This window comes from Xylocopa sonorina, chromosome 3, assembly GCF_050948175.1.
Source record: "Xylocopa sonorina isolate GNS202 chromosome 3, iyXylSono1_principal, whole genome shotgun sequence".
Taxonomy (NCBI): domain Eukaryota; kingdom Metazoa; phylum Arthropoda; class Insecta; order Hymenoptera; family Apidae; genus Xylocopa; species Xylocopa sonorina.
The window spans coordinates 12436219-12460342 of NC_135195.1; the positions used below are offsets into that span (position 1 = coordinate 12436219).

The following is a 24124-nucleotide window of genomic DNA, read 5'->3' on the forward strand; positions in this document are numbered from 1 at the left end:
TGTTACCACGCTTTGATAACTCTTGATACTTGCTCGCGGAAATTTACATGGGCGAGAGTTGAACAAATATTTTTGGTCATTAAAGTTTCAAGGTTCTACGGTGTTTGGGTTAGGTTGGGAATTATGATTGAGGGTATCAAGGAAATTGTTGGAATAGGATATGGTTATCTGTACGCTGGTTCTTGGCAATATTCGAGTTTAAATATAATTGGTGCGTACAGTTACGCGTATTAACATTGAGACATCCGTATATATAATTTTCATTTTTTATTTGCGCGGTACTTTTAATGTGCGATTCCAATATGCAATATAATACCATAATACCTGAACTTTCTAATGACGCGGAGATTGTAACTTTCAATTAATTAAAGATAGAAGTTCAAATGTTTTGTAATAAGTATAGTATTAATAATGACGATGAATAATATGTTTGAGGCTTAAGAATTTCTTGCACAGTCGAGGTACTTTCAAGGTTTCGTACCTATTTTTTAAACTCAAAGTCTTGTGCCAAAGAAAACCATTCATATAGTTTTTATTGTCTACAGTCTATCCTATAATATCATACCTGTATCTGTGGAAGTAGAAGTCGATTCTCAACGCACACACGTGTTGGAAAACATTCAATTTACTGTAGATTGAAGCTACTGTTCTCTATATGAAGTTTCGAATACGTCAGTCGGTCAATTAAACGCATAATTTATCAACTACGTGTACCACGTACAGTTGCGTACAAAAACTATGCAATTCAGTTTATTGGTCTCAATTATCTCGAGTGAATCCTATATTTCGTTTAATAGAAAAAGTTGATTAATGAGGTATTTAAAAATATGAACATAACTTGCTATCTAGAAGAAGTAAAGTTTCACAAGTAATATCGAATGTAATTCATGCGTAGAATTTGAATTATGTATTTCAGTTTTTTTAAACATTATCTTCAAGATTTAATGAGTTGAAAAATGTAGGTCAACTTTGAAAATATCTGATAAAAAATAAATGTTGCAAACTGCGTCTTCTCTGGAGTAACTGAGCGACGACGCAACGCCCACGGGTGAACAGCGTTAAAATCCGATATTATTTAAGCGTTATCTGAAGTATTTTACGATTTCAGGAAAATATTGCACGGTTTTCCGAACCATTTTCTGCAAAATATGCATTTAGCCAAAGAAGTGGCCGCGTTATAAATATCTGTTACGAGAGAAATCTTATTACCATTGCTTTATGAAGTGCATCTAATAAACAGCTGCGCTCTGGCTGGTATCGATAAAATATGACTACACGTGGCTACTCAACCTATCATTTTTTTTTTTATCAATTTCTCAAGAACCTATAAATATTACCTGCAAATTCTAATTAACATGCTTCTACCAATAGATAGCCCCCAAATTACAATCTCAGAGCACGCATCAATGTGCGAATAGAATATCCGTATGAATAATACGTAAATAGTAATTGTAAAATCCAGTGATAAAAAGCAAAAGTTCACTACTCAGAAAGCTATGCTCACTTCTTCTCGAAACTGATTCTACTCGATTCTACGGAGCCGCGAATCGTCGGTTGAACATCGACTGCAATATAATACACTATTCCTATACAGACACCGGGCAAGCGTGCAGACGGTATTACAAATCGGCCGTTTGATCGGCGTTTCGCGCGTGAAAATGGCCAGCTACGAGGATCCCTTTATTTCCATCGCGATGTCGGCCGTTCGTGGCGGTTTGAAAAGCGGCCCAGGAAACAGGTGGATGCGCGCGTTGCTCTTGCGGTGGCATCGCGCGGCAAGTCGTAGGCACTCTCTTGGCCTACGCCGGGTTACCTGTAGGCGTTCGATTCGAGACGTCCCATATTAACCTTGGATTTACGTCAATGCAGGGGCGTTCCACGCCGGTATGCACGTGTAACGTCATTGTCACGAGCTTATACGCGATGCGTTTATTCCGACCTTCGCGCGGCTCGTTGACAACCTTTTACCGCAACGGGGTGTGAATATTCCGCGGTTCTTTTTCTTCTTTTTTTTTTTTTTTACTTCCCCCTTCGTTTCGTTTCACCACCTACTTTCATCTTTATCGCCGTGATATTATTCAGCTACCACCTACATGCGTGGGAATTGGTGCAATCGGTGTATATTTGGATTCTCGACTCTTTGCAACTTCGTAGGACGTATCGTTAAAGGTTACACACGTCTGTGCAACGGTGTTTTTTTTCCTTTTTAATGGTATTTCATGCGATTATTATGTTACGATGGAGTATTATATTGTATTATTGCAGCGAACGACAAACGGTAGTTATCGATTGATTAAATAGTTGCGAGTTACATAACAGTTGAATCGCAGTAGAAAAGAGTTTGATTAGATTGGAATATCGAATCAAATTTATTAGATACGTTTAATCGTAATTTTGAAATAAAGAAACACGATTACGTTGTTAGCGTTTAAATAATATAGGGAATTTAATAATTGTAATACGTGCAAATAATTGTTTCGACTGATTGGTTCGTATCTCGTGTTATCTATATCTAGTGGATGTATTAGTGAACGTTTGACTATCACCTATTTCCATTATCTAATGTCTGATCGCATATTAATGCTGGCGCAACATCTTGCGAGTCGGATAGATACGAGGCGAGGTAGTAAATCTTCGCTGAATTAGATATCGTGCTCGTGAAATTTCTGTGCTCCACTTCGTAACCACCTTTTCGTTCGCTACTCGTACGATAGCAAAAGTAGACACGGTTCAAAGTTCATGATATGACTATACTAAATTCTAGAATTCTACGACGAAAATTTTATCCACGCGCATCTGTACAATGCAATTGGACAATTATATTTGCACGCTATTTATTCGTTATACCCTTAAAATCTAAGTTAGAAGCTGCGCGTAAGATCAATCGCTTGCACGCAATGTGAATTTTAATTCGCGTGAAAGAAATTGCCCGAACTTTTCTCCTTTCGTATTTCCTGGACAATTTGACGGGCGCGGTATCATCGCGCAATCGTCGTGCTCGTCCCGCGATGTCAACCGTGAGGTATCTTTGTGTCAAGGTTGGCCGTGTTTTAAAAGACGGATGGCGCGCGAGCCGTTTAAAACGGTGGAAATCAGGCGACGTGGAAAAAACACGTATGCAAATGCGGTCCCCGTTTCTAGAGTAGATCGGCCTGTTATCGCTCGTGTATGCACGTATTACGTGACACGCGTCCCTATCCATTACGGATCGTATCGGGGGAAAGGTGACGGTTAAAATTGTCGTCACACGAAACTTTTATTAGCTTCGTGTGTAATTGGCCGATTAGTTAGATTGCAGACTAAATTAAAGGGAGAGAGAGAGAGGGAGGAGGGGCAGTAAAAACAGGAAAAAAACAAGCGGAAAAAGCGCGTGACGACTCGTGAAAGTTTGGAAACACCGTCGTACACAGATGTATTCTCGTTAATTAAACGACGCTTGTCACGTGAAACGTGAAAGCAAACTATTGCTTATAGCGATTTCAGCGAGGAATAAAAAAATTCCCTAGTTTTCTATCTTTTTATACGTTTCATATAACTAAGGCGAGTATTTCCGAATGAAAGTGGTAATTTTTATTGGTCACCCTGTGTAGACTCGTTTTAATTTACCATTGGACGTTGATAATTTTCCACGTTGTAGATTACTCGTGGCTGTTATCGGGGCGCGCTCACGATTTTCAACTGAAATTAATCATTCCTTTATCGGTTGTATATTGTTGCGTAGTCCCGTGTGTCTGCCTTCACACACAACTTCTACCTTTATTAAATACGCATCTGCTACTTTCACTGAAACCGCTTCTCGTCACCGTATCTAACATCAGAGAAGTGGTCTCTGCTATTAATAGCATTTCGAAGGTCCACTTCAGGATTTCTTTTTTGTTTCCACCTCTTTTTTATTAACTTCCTCTATGCAACTTTGTTATACAGAGTTCTCCAAACAAATGTACGATAAATAATGTACAATTATTAACGGTGATTAAAGTAACCGAAAATTTTGCCGTCATCGATAGTTATCAATAATTATCAGTAATCAAAAAACTGTTTCGTAACCGATATAATTTATCAGCAAGCAAAACAAATTTTTCGTCATCGAATGCGATTACCGCTAATTAAATAATACGAAGATACAGAATAAAATATACAGTTTTACGTGCTTTCCAAGACGGCTTCCCGTCTCAATTAAAATACCCGCGATGCTTGGACAAGGAAAACGTCTAATGTTCGATTAAAACAGGAAAAAGTATGCGAACTCGGCACGACAAGAAAAAGGAACGCGGTTGACTACTATTTCCTTCGCTGTGTTTCCCCTTGAAAACTATTCGAATTGCCATTTTGTGGTCTCCGCGTCCACATTAATCGTCCAGTGGCCTACGGACGCGGGTGTGCACGTTCACTCACGCACACCAGTGTACACGCGCGTGCACGCATCGCCAGATTATATAGCGACGCGGTCGTTTCGCTCATTCATAATGATGGCGACGCGGCCGTTCGCCGCGAACAATGAACGCGGCATGAACGGCCCGTACTCGCAGCCCGCAACGCGGGGAAAGCTGTGGGAATCGCGATTTCCGTTGGGAAGTTCGCTGCGGTGAACCAGATTCTTCGCGGGCCTCCGTCTCTCGTTCCAAGGCTTTTCTTCCGTTCCTGTCGCCAGCCAAGCGCCACGTGTTTCCGATTCGGCCGTGGAATTCGAACGCTGCGGCGCGCGCACGCCCAGCTGACGAATTGCGGTTCTAATTGGAGTAATGGACACGGTTGAAACCGGGAAAAGTTCTATTAAGATGAATGTCATGTTCGGATAAGTCGACGCGCGCGGAAGTGAGACGTTTGCGGGGAGTTCGCGGAGGGTTGAAGTTAATTAAGGCGAAAGTACATTTTGGCTCGCGCTATACGTGCGAGCAACAAGGGTTGATTTAACGGAATTGAGGTAAAGCGAACGATGTGGTTAATCAAATTGTAATATGCACTGGTTTACCAAGAAAATATTGGTAGTTTTAACCTTCCATTGACAAAGTGGCTCGTTTTGACCTGAAAATCGCTGAAGAAAAGTCGTTTCTGGGTTTAAGGTCAATTTTAAACATCCTGCTTATCTTGTACACGAAACTTTTTCATTTAATAGCGATAATATACTTCTCTTAAAAGTAATGATAGTAGATTCTCCTTAAAAGTAGTTGTTCGCAACACAGTTCTATAATTTTCGAGATATATTGATTCGAAACTACTACCAAAGAACAATTTGATCCCGCATGCATCGATGTAATTTAACTGAAGCGTGCACGCGAAGGGTTAAGGAAATGTAAATGAGGAAAACTCGTAGCTACTAATTGTGATAATGAGAACGATGAGCAGGAAATCCTTTGTAGTAATTACACGCGGAGACTTACCCTGTTGGTATAATTCAGAAATTTTATTGTACTTGGATTATTTAGCTGATTCGTGTTTTGTTTTAATTAGTTGGAAATTAGATAGACGATAGCTACGTGCACTATCGCGCGTCATTGAGTATTTGCAGTTACATGCATCGAAACCATAAACAGGAAACGGAGTACTGATATCATTGGTGGTACAAGGAAAATCCTGTAATGATAAAGATAAAGAAAATTAATGCACAATCTTTACTATGAACATTCAAAATCTCGTACCAACTGCGGATTTCTGCTAGAATTCTAAAATCAAGTTCTGCGCGATGCTCAACCGACAAAAGATTAACAAATAAATGAGAAACGATCGAATCAATTCTTACTCGGCGTGTTTACGCCGTTGGAATCACTTTGTCGTTATTTGTCCGCGTTAATCCTTATTCAAGCTCATCTAGCGACAAAGATGACACGTGTCAGAGCGCGCATCTCGAGGAATAAGTTTGGCCGGATCGAGGCCAGCGGTGCTCAATCGCGGAGTCACCTCTAACGTTGGTCACTCGTCGAGCGTCCTCGGGCAGCCGGTAACGCGAGAACGATTCGAGGTTATTTGTTCGCGTTCATTCTTATCCAACGCTACCTCGCCAGTGACTCACTTGCTGAATGCTGAATACTGGCCGAGACTGACGGGATCAGTCGCAGTGGTACTCGATCCACGCGCAACGAATTATGCGACGGAAAATTTTTTCCCCTGCCATCGACGTTACTTTCGTTTATCTTTAACACACCAGAGAATCAATATTATATCTGGTTATAACAGAAAAAAATTAATTAAGTTATTAATTAGTTAATTATCATTTTTTTTTTTTGAATGATGGCATTTAAATCTTGTTCGATAAAATATTTCCATGCTACAGGAGTAAACGACGTGCACGTTTGCCTCTTACGATTTTCATAACGATCTCTGTAAAAACCGTGTGTTTACAGCGTACTGGTTAGGCCTTTCACAGTTGTCCTCTAGATGATTATAATGAGATAAAAATTCAAATTTGTCCCTGAGACGAACGGTCTACGGTTACAGGTTAACGCAGCGAGTACATCATTTAACTCAATACCATACGACATCGCGGTAAAGAGTAAAACGATTCCGACGAATGTCTCCGCTAGCATTCCACGCAATCTGTATCGTTCATAGTTCGGTCTAGTAATCGCGAGAGCAACGCCACGGGTAACATCATTCTACCGCGAAACGTGTAACGCTGTGTCGCACCGAATTGATCTACGCGAAAAAGATTAACGATGGTATTAATCAGTCCCACGCGGGACAGAAGCCAGTGGATTCTCTCGCGGCACGCTCTCGCAGCCCTCTCCTTTCCCCCATAAGCAATCAAGAACTCAACATTCGTTACGGTGTTGTCATTACAGCGGCTCGACAACTCTTATTACAATCTATTAGTCAAACGCCCACTGACAATTCAGAAGGCACCGGTATCGGCCGTCCGCACCGCGTTCTTTTCCCTTGGTCGCTCGGGAAATGAAACATCAGAAACATCAGAGCGTTGATCCTTTGAGTACCGTTTCTTTTCAATTCGAGCATCGGTACCACGAGTGTTTCGCCTCTTCCACCACGCGAAGGGTTAATGGGATTACGATTCAGAGAAATCGTGCCCCGTAAATTGTCTACGAGGATCGTCCCACTGGTTTTAAGGGAGAAAAGGAGAAAACGAATTGGAAGCGAGTCTCGTGCACTCCGTGCGTCGGTGTGACAGGCAACAATGAAGAAGAAACAGTAGAAGGGAAAGGATCAGAGGGGAGAAGGAGGCCAAGTCTGTAGCACCGTTCCACCTACGAGCGGAACCTCTGGCCGTCGTCTGGTCTGGTCGTGACTGAAGCACCTCCGCCAAATAGGTCTGCTCACCTTGGACGACAAGTTGACAGGACACCGAGAGAAAAGGTACAGAAGGATACTCTTGGGCCGCAGGAGAGAGGCAGAGGTTCGCGCGTCTTTCTATGTGCATGATTTGCATCACGTGTCACGCACCAGGTTCACCGATTGGCCGCATCGGACAGCGGCTCTCATGCCTGCCGATTTTCTTCTTTCTTTCAAGTACATTTCTGATACGGCGTAATTGATGGTTGCGAGTTGGCAGATTTATTTGAACTCTTTCAGTACGGTCGCAAGAGAAGAGAGCGCGGTTGGTCTCGATTGTGCTACACTGTACGAAGTACGAAGATTAATTCCTTCGGCACGGTGGAGTTAATGTCTTAAAAGCGACACGATACAAGTATATTTCATCGGTAATGGAAGGGCTGAATCGCAACAATATCAGCGACCACTCGAAAGTGTTATCTCCGTGAAATGCAAATTGTAACATGCACACTATTTATATTCCCGGCGTAGATTCCGACTCAAACGTATCTGAAGCAAACAGAAACCGCACTCACGAGCCGGATCAATATCCAATTATCCCTTTCTATATTCCCCGTTCAGAATTTCGTATCTTCTCGCTCGAATACATATGTATATACCATTGGTAACGAAAGGGTTGAATCGCAACAATATCAACGACCACTCGAATGTGCTATCTCCGTGAAACGCGGATCGTAACGTACGACTTACACCCGTGACGCCGGCTTCCGATTCGAGCGTAACCAACGCGATCCGCGGTTGCAATCGAAGTCGATATCCCATCGAGCGCGCTTCTACAGCCTCGCGATCTCGAACGTGTTCCTGCAACTTTGATCGCCGGGAGTAAAAATATCGGGAACCCTAAAGTTCGCTTAATCTTCTGCCATTTAGCTGAAATCGCGGCTACATCGGGCAACCACCGTGCTGGTAACGATCGGGATCCTCGTTTCGGAGCTGTTCGATCGCAACAATATCAACGGGCACTCAGAGGTGTTATCTCCGTGAAATGCAGATTGCCTTGTGTTCGATTCGCAGAATTTCAAGGCTGCATCGGCTGCACGAGCCGAGTCGGACCTGTACACGCGTTGTAACGCTGTCATAACGGTACGGCCGGGGATAATTTTCAGGACAGACCGAAGCGTTTGTTAACGCGATCGCGGCGCGGCCAGCCGCGGTAGAAAATTATGTCAGCCTCGGAAGTCCTATGCAAATTTTATCGCGTGGAAATCTCCGCGCAAGACCTCGTACGTGTACCACTTCACGTCAAGCCCCGCGAAATTTGCTACCTCAGTTATTGCTTTCCCTTCTCATTTTTAAATTCATAGCACTCGTCGATGGTCCCGCGAAACGAATGTCTGGCAATTCTTGCGCCGAGTACTTTGAATGATTTTTATAAGCAAGATTGTGCGCGGTGTGGGTAGATCGCGCGGTACTACACGCCGGATGGTAATAAATGGATCGTGGTTACTGAGACTAAACGTGGAATGGTATTTGTAAGGCGACGCGACGGTACGGGACGGATTTTTTTCGAGAAAGTCGAGTTTAGAAATCGTATTGATTATACTTGTACCACTTATGATTCCCGGACTGGAGAACGATGGTAGTTTTCGCTTGTTTATGGAGACAATTGTGTTACCGATATTAGGTTAGGCTAGGTTAGGTCTGACTCGAGTTATTCGCAATGTATATAAGAGCAAAGGTAATCACAGGCATTTCCCCTATGGCGAACGTTTACCCGATTCCATTTTCTTAGTGGAGTGAATGGAAATATAAATTTGCATAAATATCCGCAGTCTAATTATCACAGGAGCAATCGTCGGTAGTTCTGCCGCGATTACAACTCCCCTAACAACGCTTTAATCTTCTAGAAAACTATACGACTTTGAAATTACATATTCATGCATATTTATATTCATGGGATCCTATTTCACTTACTTGTACCCACATTGCATGATTGCATTTCATTATTGTACCGCGTTGGTTCCAATTAGTCCATTTATGGCAACCGTTGGCTCTCAATTTTCACCGGCCGAGGTAAGAAACGGCAATCAATTCCTCGTAACCGTGTATTCCCATAAGCGAACGATATATCTCGATCGTGGGGAAGGGTTGGGACACGAAAAACGGGGAGCGTATGCGTCGCGTTTGCGATTGAAAGTGGCGAGAACGCATCGAGCGAGCGTTCACGTTCTACGCAATACCTATATGTAACGGGTCCTTCTCGGAATTCCGAAGGGTTGGAATTCGCTATGTCCTGGCCACCCAAGAAGAGCCGGGGAGTGCTCTCTTCACCTTCTTCGAACGCGAGTGCACGCGTCACGGCCGGGTCGGCCCCGCACGGCGGTTTAAATCGCCGCGTGCCTTTCCGCCGCTCGATTATGTTTACGAGCCGTTCACGAGCGCATTTATAATAAAGTTTATCGACGCGTGCGTCTATAAAGGGAACGCCGGTCGCCGGACGATATCGGAGATACAATGTCCCGATTCGACGCGGTGTAATTATAATTGAACGCGTGAAATCGCGCGCCTTCCTATTATGTAGAACTGCGCCCTCTCTTATCTGACCGCGCACGGTTGCGCAAACCAACGTAATGGCGCGCGTTACGGTGCGCCTTATCGGACCGGATGATTTTTACGATATTACTAATTCGCAATTATTCGAACCCACGGTTTCACGACTAATTGCACGGTGATGCGCGCCGAGCAACAAGCTCGAGCGCGAGACCACTGCCAAAGGAGGTTCGTATCGTCCCTCCGCATCGCGAACGAGGGTAGGTTGCGATCAACAAGATTTCTTTCGACTATCAGCATGTTTGGTTTATTATATTTGCACGAAGAATAGGATACTCGAGGTTTTCCAGGGAAGTTGTGCTGGATCTGTTGGTCCCTGTTTGTCCTTTTCCTCTTTTTTATAACGATAACAGATGGAGAGAGAAACGGTACATAAGGGGTCCCTCCACTGGACATCATTGATCTGTAGCCTGATACTTATTGATGTTTTGGTTTTTGTTTGGCCGCTCCGCGCCACGATGCTGGCCTGAAGTGATGATATTGTGAAGTGGTTTGGCGTGTTTGTATTGGAATGAGAGATGTTTGTGTAACGCCTTATAGTTGTACGTGCTTAGAATGGAAAGCAGTAAAATGAAGATTCGTATAAGACGAGTGATGTTTGGTTACTTCGTATTGCGTCGAGATCCTATTTTCTTATTGCCATCGAGGACGCAAAAAGATAACAAACGGATGGTCCGCGATATCTCCGAAGCTACAGCTCAGAGTACGACAGTAATACCGCTAGTCTTTACGGGACAAATATTTTCATTCCATTAGACTTTCATTTATCTAAACTCGAATCTCGTTAATTCTCCGGTTGCATTTTCCAACGGACGAAACCCTAACGAACCCACCCTCATAAATCATTCGCAGCTCCGCGCGGCGTTGGTCGAACGCGTCTCGAAAAAAATACCAACAGTCCATCGAAAAACTCTTTCACTCGCCAAAATCAAGCACCCCACAGATTCCTCACTATAGGCGTAAATCCACTCGCGTCTAGCCGCCAGAAGATTTAGTATCTCCCTGGCGGACCAGCGTTCGTCCTCGGCCCTTGGCTATCGAAGGACGTTTATGTGATCCTCAAAAGTCGCCAGGACACACTCTGGTCGTTCCCCCGTCCCCCACGGCTCTATAAGCATTGCCACCCGACCTATCGTTCCACCGTGGTGCCCGAACGCGGCAACAAAAGCCTCGAAATGCAGCCACCGTTCCAGGAATCGTCCGTCTCCCCGTGGCAGGAACCCGTGGCCGTTCCTCCGAGAGATCCCAATAAACGGTCCTCCGTGGCCGGTCGGGGCTACGTCCAGCGGAGTGTCTGGGCCCGGTGCGTGCGACCGGTGCGCGCGAACGCCCACAGGAAGCGTATGTGGGTGAGACCGGGCCGAATTCGTGCGTTTTCGTCCGGCGACCTTCGCGTCGCTGCTGGCCAGGCCGCGCCGCGCCGCGCCGCGCCGCTTCGACAGCGTATAATAAACGCGGCTACGTGTACAAGCCTTCCGACAAGAGACCAAGGACGCCGTTCGTTTCGAGCCTTTTCGAACGGGTTTCTGCCTGTTTCGGATTGGCCTTTAGGGATTAAGAGTTAGGCTTTCGTGATCGCGTTGATATTAACCTTAGTTTTCGTCTTCGCGCTTGATTAAGAAACTTGGATTTATCTTGGACAAAGATTCTGCAGAAGGGACCGCTAATAAGGTCTTGGAGATCATAAACAATTTTAGGAACATCCACTCCTTCTCTCGCTTCGAAGACCATGGGTCCATTGGTTTTCATCGGTCATAAAAACGAACGTCGATCCTCGGCGATAGCTTGCTCACAGCGGCGCGATGAAGATGCGGTCGGAAAGTTAGGGAAAGCTTGTGTAACGTTGTCGAACGGCTCTCTTCTTGCGTACCACGGTACGCTCTCTCGGTTCGAAAATGCTCCAGACGCGCTGTCCCTTTTGCGGTTGCACTCCGGACGAGACACAGGGTGTTACATTCCGGACGTATGACGCATGCTACGGACGCTCGCTACGATTCCTTTTCCCTAGTCCCACCGAGGTCTGCGTTCGCGCTATCGAGAGTCGAACGAGAACGCGGTGCGGTGAACCTGCCGCCGCCTGTCTTCGTGCCACGCGAATATGTCAGCCTCGCGGACGCGTTAACACTTTCTTTCTCCGAATCACCTCGAGAAATTACGTTTACAACAGCGTAACCTCGTCCATCGAGGCGATTAAAAACCGCGTTACTCGGTCGCTCGCTTAAAAAAATCCTGGCGGGACCGCTTTGAAAATATTCAGAGCCGCGCGCAAGCCCGTACAAGTATTTACATGCCGCTCGGAACAAAAACCTCCAAAGTAACAACCACATAACCATTCGTTCCAATTATAAAAAGAACCCTTCCGGCGGGCCCTGACGAATTTTTAAATAAATAATTTCCACGGTCGTCACCACGCGGGAACTGGTCGCGACAAGAGCCCGCAGCCGTGTCGTTGACGTCGGAACACGAACGAGAGCAAGCACGGTTTTGGTTTTGTTTTTTTTTTTTCTTTTCTTTTTTTATTGTCGAGCATACAGAACTCGGAAAGATATCGTTGCCCGTGAAAGTGCTCGGGCCGATTACGATCAGCAGCAGCTCCTTTCTTCTCTCTCGGTAACCACGGACGAGGCTGGCCCTTCCTCTCGTCCGTCTCTGCAGATCGCATCGTATTCCTGCCGGTCGGTGCCGCTCATGGACACGTATGACTCGCTTTTGGACGCTGAACGTAATGAGCGGCATTTTAGTCACCGGTCACGTTTCACTTAGATGGGCCGCGCGCCTGTGAATACGCTATCCCCGGAAAACTTACCGCTGCCCGGTTGTTGTTTGAAATATGTACAGGGCCCCGCCGGAGGATTCCACCGGAGTCGCACTGGTGGTTTCCGCGCCGCCATCGAGATCGTACCGACGCACTCTCTTGATCGCACCGTGAATCTAGCGGCAGGAATGGAAAACGGTTATTTTTACCAAGCTCTAATTATACATGTATATAGACGGTTCGATAAATTACAGTAATTCACACATATAGAACGTAGAATCGGATGATTTTTTGCATAAAGTTTTTGTAGATGTCACTGATCAGCCGAGCTGTGAAACATTCTTTTTACCATCGCGGCATAAAATGTAAATCTCATTTCTTCACTTAGAGACTAAGTTCGCGTGTTCGTTGCTCTTGCTTAGAAGACGAACGATATGATTAGTGTCCAGCGGAATAACCTTTCGTAGAATTGACCACTCCGAGTTCAGCGTGGTTCACGTGGTTAAAGCAACTGGTATAGGCCTACGGGTTCTGTGGAGAATAATCTCAATATCATCCAACCTCTGGTCGACTGCTGTCCAAGCGATTTTCACGCATCTCTCTCGCGCATGTCCTATACGCAGAGATTCCATAACGCGGTTGTGTTAGTCTGGAACGTTTCCATGCCCCGTCTGTACCACTATATCCTCGGGTCGCGGCTCCGTTAATGGATCGACGCTCGGTGGATAGCCCGACCGGAAATGCCGTCGATAAGGACGTACCGAGGTGATTTCGCGCGCGAGAAACACGGCTGGAGAACAGTTCCGCTTGGTAGAATTACGTTTATGGACGAAATGCTGACATATCAGCCTGACGTCATGAAAAGTCGCATAAGAAGTATTTTAAATTACGCTAAAAGGAGTAAATCTGAGATCGCTTGGCTGCGAGGGAGATAGAGAGGCCAGGCCTGTCGCTAATGACGGAATTACGCGGTTCGTTTCGATCGAACAACACGGTTGATTGAAAAAAATTTCAGGCATGACGAACAGTTAATTAATACTTGAGTAAGTTGACCCGATAACGAGATTGCATCGAATGCTAGTTTCTAAATAAGTTGTTCGTTACCCTCGTTGTGAAATTTCTGCGTACTTATTTCGAGACCAATAAACTTCGTTTTCAAAAGTGAAAGCGTTTATCTGGTTCTCGTAATTCCTACGCGAAAGGTAAAACTATGCTGCCGCAAGGTTACGTATGCGCGTGTGTTAGCCTCCTTTAAATAAATTCGTGAGTCACCATAACATAGTCATATCTGGAAACGTATCGCTCGCAATGAAAATTATATAATGATATCTTACAGAAAACGGTGGTCTAAACGAGCAAATTCTACCGACACTTTTCCTTTTCCTCGATTTATTTTTACACACGGAATTACCCTCGTCCTCGGTCGCACGAGATATAAGATACGAAAATAGCGAGCATCGACAACGATACGAGGAATAAACGACTAATCAGGCCTCTTGACCGAGGTTAGGCATACCATTTATCGATTCCCATTCTACGATGAAAAGTTGCATTATTTAATGAACGCGAGAAAGTATTCCCCTCGATCCTCGAGTCGCGACGCGTGAGCTCTTTGTCGTGCGTAGCAATGGTGAACCGGTGGTAGAATCGAAGAAAGGAAGGAAGAGTAAGAGTATCGCCATTGTGGTGGCTACTGTCGGAATAATAATTGTCGTACCGAATGCCAAATACATTCTTCCCCCGTCCGTCATTTATAAACTGCAAGCCTTACCGCGTATCGTTGCCTGTCCATTACAGTCATATTGCATTTCGATGTAGCGAAATTTCGCGTTGCATTCCATCAGTTAAACTTCACGCATCGCAAAACAGCCACGTGTACCTATATTTTCGTAGATCGTTTTAATCGAGCAGACAATCAAGTTTAACGCGTGCCATTCTAATTCCAATAGCCACGCGAGACGTATTAAAACAGACGCGTCTCTAAAAAGGAACAAAGTCGCGGTCGCGTATAAACGAGTCTAATGAGAGAAGGACGAATAACTACGTTTGCGGTCGGCAAAGTGTTAACACTATCGTTAGCACGGCTTGATGCACCCGGCCGCCATCTTGTTTGTACATCTCGAACGTAATGTATTCCGTCGTATTGACGTAACGCAGAATACGTTCATTACGACAATGGGCTATTTATTCCTATTTAGACGTTGCCTCCGATCGCCAGGGCAGCACCGGTCTACATGGAAAATAGCCGCCGCCGCTTGCGACACGGCTCACGTACACACGTCGAACATTTATCAACGATGTTAATAATTTCGCATGCGTGTCCAGAGATAGACGAATACACCGTCAGGCTACAAACCTACTGGCTGAATAATAAATAAGGTCCTCCATTTCGCTTATTGCCGTATACTGGGTGTACCAGCGACCGTAATGCCGCAACCGGAAGAAAGGTGATTTGTTACTTAAAAGCTAAGTAAGAGGCTGAGGAACAAAGATTCGAGATACGGCACTTTTTGTTCAGAAAAGGTAAAGCTACTGTAAGAAGTAGAGAGAGGATTATTGAGATCGATCTGAACTCTTTATGATCAAAGCCACGTTGAAAGTGAAATCTGATACATGAAAATTTTTGCCGCAATTTTGACTGCACTCTTTGACAAAAGATAACTTCTTTATCGGTTATATTACGATTGCTGAGACACTCTGTATGTACAGGAACGCGCTTCGCGCCCTCGAACATTGGACGATTTCGTGCGGGCGCGCGTTCACTTCCGTTCTGGGTTAATCGGCGCGCACGCGGATAAATTATCGATCTTTCTCGCACTATGCGCGCAACGATGCTCGAGTAACCTCGTGTAGCGTTACAATTAATTGAATGAAAATGAGGGGGTCGAAGTCGATGAAATCAGCGGGTAGTATTATCGTTTGGGTGGAACTTTTTTCGCGCCCTCTTTATGAAAAACGTCCTCAGCTTGCATCTTCGCTTGTGCAACGTGAAGTTTCAACAAACCAAAATCAGTTAACTACCAAGAGAATTAATTTACAAGACGTATTAACAGATGTCCATATTCGTCTATAAATACATAAAACTTGTCGGCGCTTTGTCGATATCTGCACACTGAACGCGTTAATATTAAAATGTGATTTAAATCGGGATATGTTAAGATACTATATTTGGATTACAATCGAAAATGTCGAGATGGGATGCAACACGCACACACAGTTCATCTATTCATATCTTAAATTAAATTGCGATTCAGTAATAACTGGGTAACGCTCCAAGATTGTCATTTTTGTTTTAAATCGGTGCCGTTTCCAAGGGAGCAATAACGCTGGTAATTGCGAGGCGTAAAACTTCAAACAATGATCGTGGCACGTTATCAGCGGTGAGTTGAGTAAAATCTTTAGTCACGATTACCTTTCCCTTCACAATGGGCGAAACGACGAAACGGATATTGCCCAACGCGTGCCGTTTATACACAGAAATACGCGTGCGCGCGACGTCTTTAGACTCCCACTAGTTCCAGTATGACACGCTCGAGAAACTTTCTCCGTTCGACACAATTTGGTTGTACCAACAGACCTCGTCGCGTTTGCATACGTGTCATTCCAGGAACATCGATTTTTCATCACAAAAATTTTGAGGAAACGATCATTATAGTTATCTATATAAATTTTGTATACTGCTAAAATATTTGATAAACATTTTTAATTCTCAACTATTGGAAAAGAATATACTTGTTTGCATTTATTGTGAGGATATACATTTGATTGCCATTTATGCATATGAAATTTTAATCGTACCAAGCGTTAAACGATGCACTGGCGTGCACAATTTTCTTACTTTGTTAAAAAGTATCTCCTATGTATGCATCAAGGGAAATTTATAATCTGAAAAGTAAAAGAGATAATCTTCTCTAGGAAACGTCACAAACGCTACCAACGAATCTTGTTATTCTGTACCGATTAATCAGAGCCATTCTTCGACGAAGCTTTCGAGCCACTCCGATAGAGGCGTCGATTCAGTGTCGGAGAACGCCGCGCAGAAGCGTGCTCCGAGACGACTGGGGTGGACCGTAAAGGTTCCCACACACACGGTACTACGTTCGATCTATCATCAGAGCCGTCCTCGTATCTCAAGATCCAACGATAAACCTGACAACAAGTCTAAAGACGTGTTCAGATCAGTCAAGTAACTCGATCTCGAATCATTCGAATTCGTCTACTCGAGCTACACTATCCTTTCGAATTTGCTTCGAGCGTTCAACTTTACTCGACTCCGATACTAGCTCGAGTTGGTAAATGTTGTGTGCAATGAATATTCTGATACGGTCTTTTAAACGCTTTTATATTTTCCGTTCCGGTGCGAATTGATCCGCACAGTGCACAAGCGTTATGCGATTCGTTTAACGATAAACCCTACCGACAAATCGAATCGTGTGTAGCATCCTTTAAAGCGGCGCGATCTCCGGGTGTCCAGATGCGAGTCGTAGGTGTCGTCGGATGGTTTACCAATTGGTACAGAGTCGCTGCGTGTGCGTAAAAACACAGCGGCAGCTGCGCGAAGGGCGGGGGAGGTCTGTGCGCTGTCGCGTTCGTGTAAGTAGATGCACGGGTGCGTGCCACGCACCGAGAGCGCGGTGCATTTCACGGGATGCACACAGTACGAATGTACGTATGCGTCAGTGTTAGGGAAAATGCATTTTAAAAGTCATTCAGGGTATCAGTATTTTGCCGATACCTGATCACTCATTATCCTATACACTCGTCGGTTGAATAGTTTTTCAAATACATTTCACTGTACCACGCGCACATTACCCTCAAATTTTGTGCGCTTAGGTATTTGTCATTCGAATTTCTCTTTCCTCGCCGCTCCGTTCTTACCTCCCCCGCAACAATCGGACTTAATGGCTCGTAAGCAAATAAATGAATAAGCAAGTAAATATTTCCCGATGTACATTCTGTCCATCACTGGCACGCACATAGTACGCACGTTCCTCGTCATCAGCGAGCTGTGCATTTTCGTCCGTCTTTCTCTGCCGTTCACCCCCGAACAGGCGTCTTGTTCTTCCTCTCTTTTTCTGTCGGAAGGCGCGCGCTTGCGCCTATGTACGAACCAGTGCCACCCGTCCGTCGAGAGCCGCGCTGTTGCCACCTCCTCGCCTCTCTTCTCCTCACCTTCGGTACCTCGCGTCAGAGCTCCAGCTGAGCGTTCCCCAGCGGTGCTCAACCGTCCCCTATGCGTCTGCCGATCGCGGATACGCACGGAGCCGTAACAGAGAGCCACGTTACGGGCCGGTTTCCTTCCTTCGGTTCTGGGGAGGATGAATTTCGCCGCGAACGGGCCTCTGCTTTCAATTGCCGATTTTAATTCGGCTTTTCGGAGCCGCCCTGTCGCGTAACTTATCAACGTTCACCCGTGAACAGGGTTACTCGGTGAATAGGTTATGGGCTTTTATGGAATATTGCCTGTTCGGTTATTTCTGTGGTGAAATAGGCAAGCGGGTTAAGTCCAGGATATAATGCGTTCTCCTTCGCCCTTAATCCTTTCTCCATAACAGAAGAAATTTAACCCGCGCTTGCAAATTGGAGTTCTTCTTCTAAATCGACTCTATATTAAGAGCCAGGTTGTCTACATTGCAGTCGTAACGCGAAGGTTTTTTTGTCGAGTCTAAAAGCAATGGCAAAAAGTAACCGCGGCACCGGTGTGTTGCGACAATGGAAGAGATTTGTTCGGCCGAGGTCCGTCGTTGAAAAGCGTAATGAACAATTTCACAATGTTCCTTTATTGTATATGTGCGATTTACATGATCCAGTAACCAGTTGCGTAACCGTGTCTTTTCTCTTTCTATTTGTTGTTGCATCGAGCCGCTGTGAGAAACGCGTAAAAAAAGATTGCGGAACTCGGAGTAGTAGTTCGTTTGGGATTGCGTTCCCTCTGATGGAGAAGAAATGTTCTGCGCGATTCCTTCGCCGGTTTTTAATTAGCTTTTCGCTCCTTTCTCCGCCGGACGTAGTCAAACGGGGGGATACACACATGGGATACGTTCAGTCGATCGCAATTAATTCATTACGCTCCTCGCATCTTACAGTCTGTACCCAGGGTATTTTATTTACATAAACGCTCCATATTTCTTTCGCTCGATCGAACCAACAAGTTATAGTAAAGACGTCAGAGTGCAATAGGTTAACTCCGTACTCACGTATCTGCGTTACATAAGTCTTATCTTATTTCGTTATCGTTACATCAGTCACAACATATTATAATTCGAAAATTATTATTCTTGCTAACCGGGAAACGAGACTAATTTTATGTAACCGCTCTAACGTGGACGTAAGGATTACGATTGAACGTAGAATTCAAATGAATCGTCAAGTGTAGACGAGTTCGTGCGGTAAAATGAAGTTCACCGGCGTAACACCGTGTCGGTGAAACCAGGTTAAGCCACCGTAGAAAGTTACATCCATAACCATATGGTGTTTGTGGCAATGTTTTATACCGGGGAAGGGTTGCACCGCGATACGTATGGTCCACATGGTAGCGAACCCGCCGCCTCGACCCCCATAGCATCCTGTCTATAGAAAAGACGGTAGTAAACGAGGGGGATGGCCGGAGAGAGAGAGAGAAAGAGAGAGAGAGAGAGAGAGAGAGAGAGGGAGGGAGAGAGTGGCGGCGAAGCTTCGGTGCAGGAGAACTGGAAAACCGACAGCGACGCTCAAATTTTTCGCTATACTTACGACAACAAATCGAACACTCAGCTATCGATAATTTCCTTACCGTTCATTGCAATCGTAAAACAATTTTGTCGTTTCACTCGAGTCGACTCTCTGGCTACAGCTTTCTATCCGAGACAATTTTTCTGGTTAGATCTATGCGATGTGAATTTCCCGAGGGGTTAATCGATGCCTCGAGTTTCTTACGTAGAGTTTCAGAACGAAAGGAGGAACGAGGGAAAGTGCATGTAATGTATGCCGCATTGTTTCCTTCCCGCTGTGTTATTATCGAGACGTAATTAAAGCGACCTACATTATTATGCAATATATTAAGTATAATATCGGTTGGAAAATCCTGCGTCGTGCTGGAAAATCACGACGAAAGGAAAATTTGTTGTATCTTCGCAGGAAAAGAAACGCGTGCGTAACGAGAACTGGTATGAAAGTAATTCGTGTAATTCTGAATCGTATCTCGGTGGTACGAGATCGCTATTTGAAAAGTGCGCACAGTCAGTCAGGCAGGTGTCTTAGACTGTAGGGTAGGACTTTCGGAAATCTCGTTGTGCGGTGCACCTTTGAGTACCGAAGGACCGGAGTACAGCTGCCAAGTGTCCTTAACATGGCCAGGTAGGTATTTATTGATTCAGTGGTAGCAGTATGCCTATAGTTAGGTACTATGATGTAACTCTAGAACCGACCAGAGGGCTGGCCTGCTAGAAGTGGCGATAGGGACGATAGGGTTGAAAGTGGCCCGGTTGATTACGCCAACAAGTCCGCAAAGAGAAAACATTCCGCGTACTCCATTATTTAATCTACACCGACTGATTGTCGATTTTCATCGCGGCATCGATCAATTTATATTTTATTCGCGTATAATTATTATTTAACGAACGCAATCAAATGAACTTTTAATTTCGTAGAAAAGTAATTTTAATCTTCCACGGTCGAACATCGTACCGTGAATTTTCTACTTCGAACTCTATGACGCCTCGTAATCATTAAAATTTACTGCCTGCGAACAGGCTAAATTATACAGGTATCTTTACAGCAACCGCGAACGAAACAATTCTGACGATAAAAAGTCGCGCACTTTTTACGCCGTCCTTCCTAACGTAGCTCATCATTTTATCGCGCCGTGAAAGGGTTAATATTCTTGATGCGTCCAATAAAATTCTTTAATTTAAAAGACTGAAAAACCAGCGCACCGTTGAATATCGTTTTTATGGTTCTTTATGGTTTCATTTCCCCCCGGTTACTTCAATATTAAACCGCGGGGAATATCTTCGTCCACGCGTACTCTCGCTTCTTGCGAATTTTCTAGGTCACCAGTGGCAGCCGGTACACGTGTTAATGCTTTGAAATTTTCTCTCCTTGTTTGCTTGGTCGCGAGTTTTCCATTCCTCCACCCCCTCGCCCGGTATCCGCGTCGATGGTCTACTCGCGCGGCAGGTCACTAATAAGAATTTTTCGATCCCTCTGCTGAACACCGACAAGAAGCGAGCCTGCCTCTGTACACTTTATGAAACGTAGTACAGTTATTTCTCTTGGTTTCCGCCGGTCATTCTATTTACGACGATTATAAAACGCGAACAAAGAAATAGTTCGATGGAATTCCATTTTCCGTGGCGCGTATCCGTTACGAGGCTTACCGTTACGGGTGCCAGACGTCCTTTCCGTAGTGATTTCATTTCGTACACCATCGTGTAATTTTCTTCACCGGTGATACGTTCCTTTTTATCTCGAGTTAGATAGAACGTTGACATATTTTTTTGTTTGGCAGATACGGTACGTTGAAAAATGACCTAGGTCTTCGAGATTTTATTCTGTTTGCGTGTGCACTGCTAGTAAAACTCTTGCCGAAGGTGTACACGTCCCGGACCTTTATCTAGGAAAGCCTTCTCTCCTTATCAGATTTTTTCGAAAAATACTCGTGACGTAAACATACAGCTCACCCGCTGTGGGATAGAATATTCCCATGACGAGTAATGTTTGCGTCATCCGTATTGAAAATGTTAAGTCATTGATGTCGGAGATCTACACGTACAATACGAAACGTTGTACATCGAGCCGTGTTACTCATTATACTTTATAAAATAGATTTATCGTGTAACGATGTTAAATGCTAGGAGATATAATGAAAATTTGTGTGGAATTATGAAATTCGTTAGCTTCGACGGTATTAAGAATAACTTCTGGTTTGGTTGGAACCCTTTTGCCCGCAATACCTAGCACCAAGAAAGGTCTAATTTACGACACTCTCTCTAGCGTCTACTCTTTGCCTTCGCTATCAAATCCTGTGGTGACAAAAGCCAGACCACCGTCCTGAACGCTTCCAGTCCCGTGTCTCGTTACAGAATAGTTCCATTTTACCCTCGAACCCACGGTAGGTACCGCAGACTAACGGAAACACTGTATCGCAACTTACGGAATGACCTGGTATTTTTTTCCGTCGTTATATCGAACGATAACGATCCGCAATAGCATTGGCAGCTACGAATAGCAACGGTTATAAAATCGGAATCTAGGTCTGTCTTTACGCAGGGAAGGAAATTACTAGCGGCCGTGCTCGTCGATCGTTTGCACGCGTCTACTTCACCCTAGCCCGGTTGTCCGTAGACAATGAACCTCTTCCAAACGCGGGCAACCGTGCCAACGTAATAAACCATTGTTCCTACTCCGATAAACAGCTAGTAAATAATCAATTAACGCTTATCTATAATTGGGCCGGCCATTCCAGTTTCCGCGTGTATCCTCGAGGTTCGCGCGGCACGAGCGTGCCCTAGCCATGCGGTTTCCGGCCGGAGAGCCGGCTCGAACGTTCATTATAATCGCGACTATTAGGCAGAGCAAACAGAAAAACAACGTGTCGTGTCGTCTCGATTGACGGAGTGGCACCGGTAGGGAAATTGAATTAAATTGGAGATCCTTTCAGAGATACTGTTATGCACTCGTTTCGTGCGTATACAGGGTGTCCAACCAGGATCTGTTCCCAATTGCTAGAAGCGACGAACCTAAACGACTTCTTACAAGTAATTTTCAATCATTTCGATTATACCCTGTCGTTAGAAAAGTCTGAAAGTTATCAGTTTCGTTTCTCGTTAATAATTGCTTGTAATTTTTAAGTTTCACTGTGATTGATATAATGTATCGTAAATTAATGATTAGCAATTGCCTCTTTAAAGCAGAAGGGACAGTTATTGGGAAGATCTAAGCAAGTGTTTCGATATGTCTGGTATCTCTGAAATATTTGGCGGGTCATTAAAAACAAAGGAGATATATAGGCGATCGGGTTCCAACGGGATACCCTATACATTTGCGCGTGTGATCTCGTAACTACGAATTATCGTGCAAATTATATCATGGTAATCGCGAGGTTGAATTTCTGTCAGGCGACCGGGTTGCGCTTCCTACGGTTGATTTATGCGCTAATTAGCAACAACCGGATTATTTATTGGTTGAAGGCGGTACACTGTCTCCGCTCGCCTTAGCCGGAATAATTATCATCGGCTGGGGATAATTAGCTGGAACGTGTCCCGGCTTGGTTACGGGAACGGAACACACGTGGACGACATCGTCCTTTATGGCGTCGCGATTCCCCAATGGAGAACGCTGCGTTTTGGCGGGCGCCATTTTCAGCGCGCCCGCGCGATTCGCGTTTAATTAGGTCTGTCGTTGCTCACTGGATACGGTGAATAAGCAATCCGTGTTTAATTAGAACAAAATGTTGCGATTAATTTAACGAACTATACGCCGAACGGATGCCCACCGAGATAAATATTTTGACTACAATTGTTGCCATAATCGTTCGAAATCGAGCACGGTAGATTATCATCGCAAGCCTACATAATACGTAATTGGAACAAACCACACTGATCTCAATTCCTCGAATCGATCCTCCGACTCAGAAACCTCTCCATCGCCGTCGACTTTGCACTATTTAACTACTTACAACTATAATCTTCGTTCGCGGTGATCGAATTAAAACGCGCAGCCTCGGTCAGTTCGTCGAACATTCGCTCCCTTCGCGGCAGCCTCTCTTTCCCTCTTTCGACTAATTGTATTTGTATACAATCAGTCATTCCGGCAATTATGTTTGACAATTCCGCTCATAATGGCCATTGACGGTTAAGAGTAATTATAAGGTGCTCAGTCGGATTATAACGCTGATGAGGAGGCAGAAAAGGGTTGAGAAGCCGGGAAAAGAGCCAGGGGATGGCGCATCGGAGCAGGTCGCTCGATACTGACCACCTCACACCTACGAGTCCTCGCGTCTCTCTGTCCCTTCTTGCCCGTCACCGGCCTCTGTCTCCGTCCCGCGCGATTTTTTCTCTTCTCGTTTTCTTCGTGCCGCGACTTTTCTTTTTACTCGCGTTATTCTTCGCCCTCCAGTATCCTTGTCCCGTGATTTCGAAGAAGATTACGGTAAAAATATCTGGGACGAGTTTGTCCCTTGTTACTGGCTCTTCTCATGCATACATTTCTTTGTATTTTTTCCTTAATGTTTGCTGTCATTGCGTTTCAATGTTTCTTTGTCCGATAAAAGAACGAATCCCGTGTTCAACTATTTCGTGATTGGTATTTCCTGTGTTACTGCACGCGTTACGAACTTATGCAAGGACCATTCATTGCGAACAGTAACGATCGTAATAAGCCGCACTGTCGGTAGCGCAGCTACCTACTTAACGACATCTACTCAACTTCGCAGGTAACGTTCCATTGGTCCCTGCGTTCGAATTATCGTGCCCAGAATCGTCGTTCCTTAGTATATCTTAATAAATTCGACTTTCAGAAGCACCGATAGCGTTACTGACAAGTATATTTCCGAAT

At 44.7% G+C, this 24124-nt stretch overlaps 1 protein-coding gene across 2 annotated transcripts in view; it reads left to right on the forward strand.

The window, feature by feature from the left end:
- The window catches only part of Mam (neurogenic protein mastermind), a 180211-nt gene that overhangs the window by 1460 nt on the left and 154627 nt on the right, over nucleotides 1-24124 (forward strand). The window lies entirely within an intron of this gene.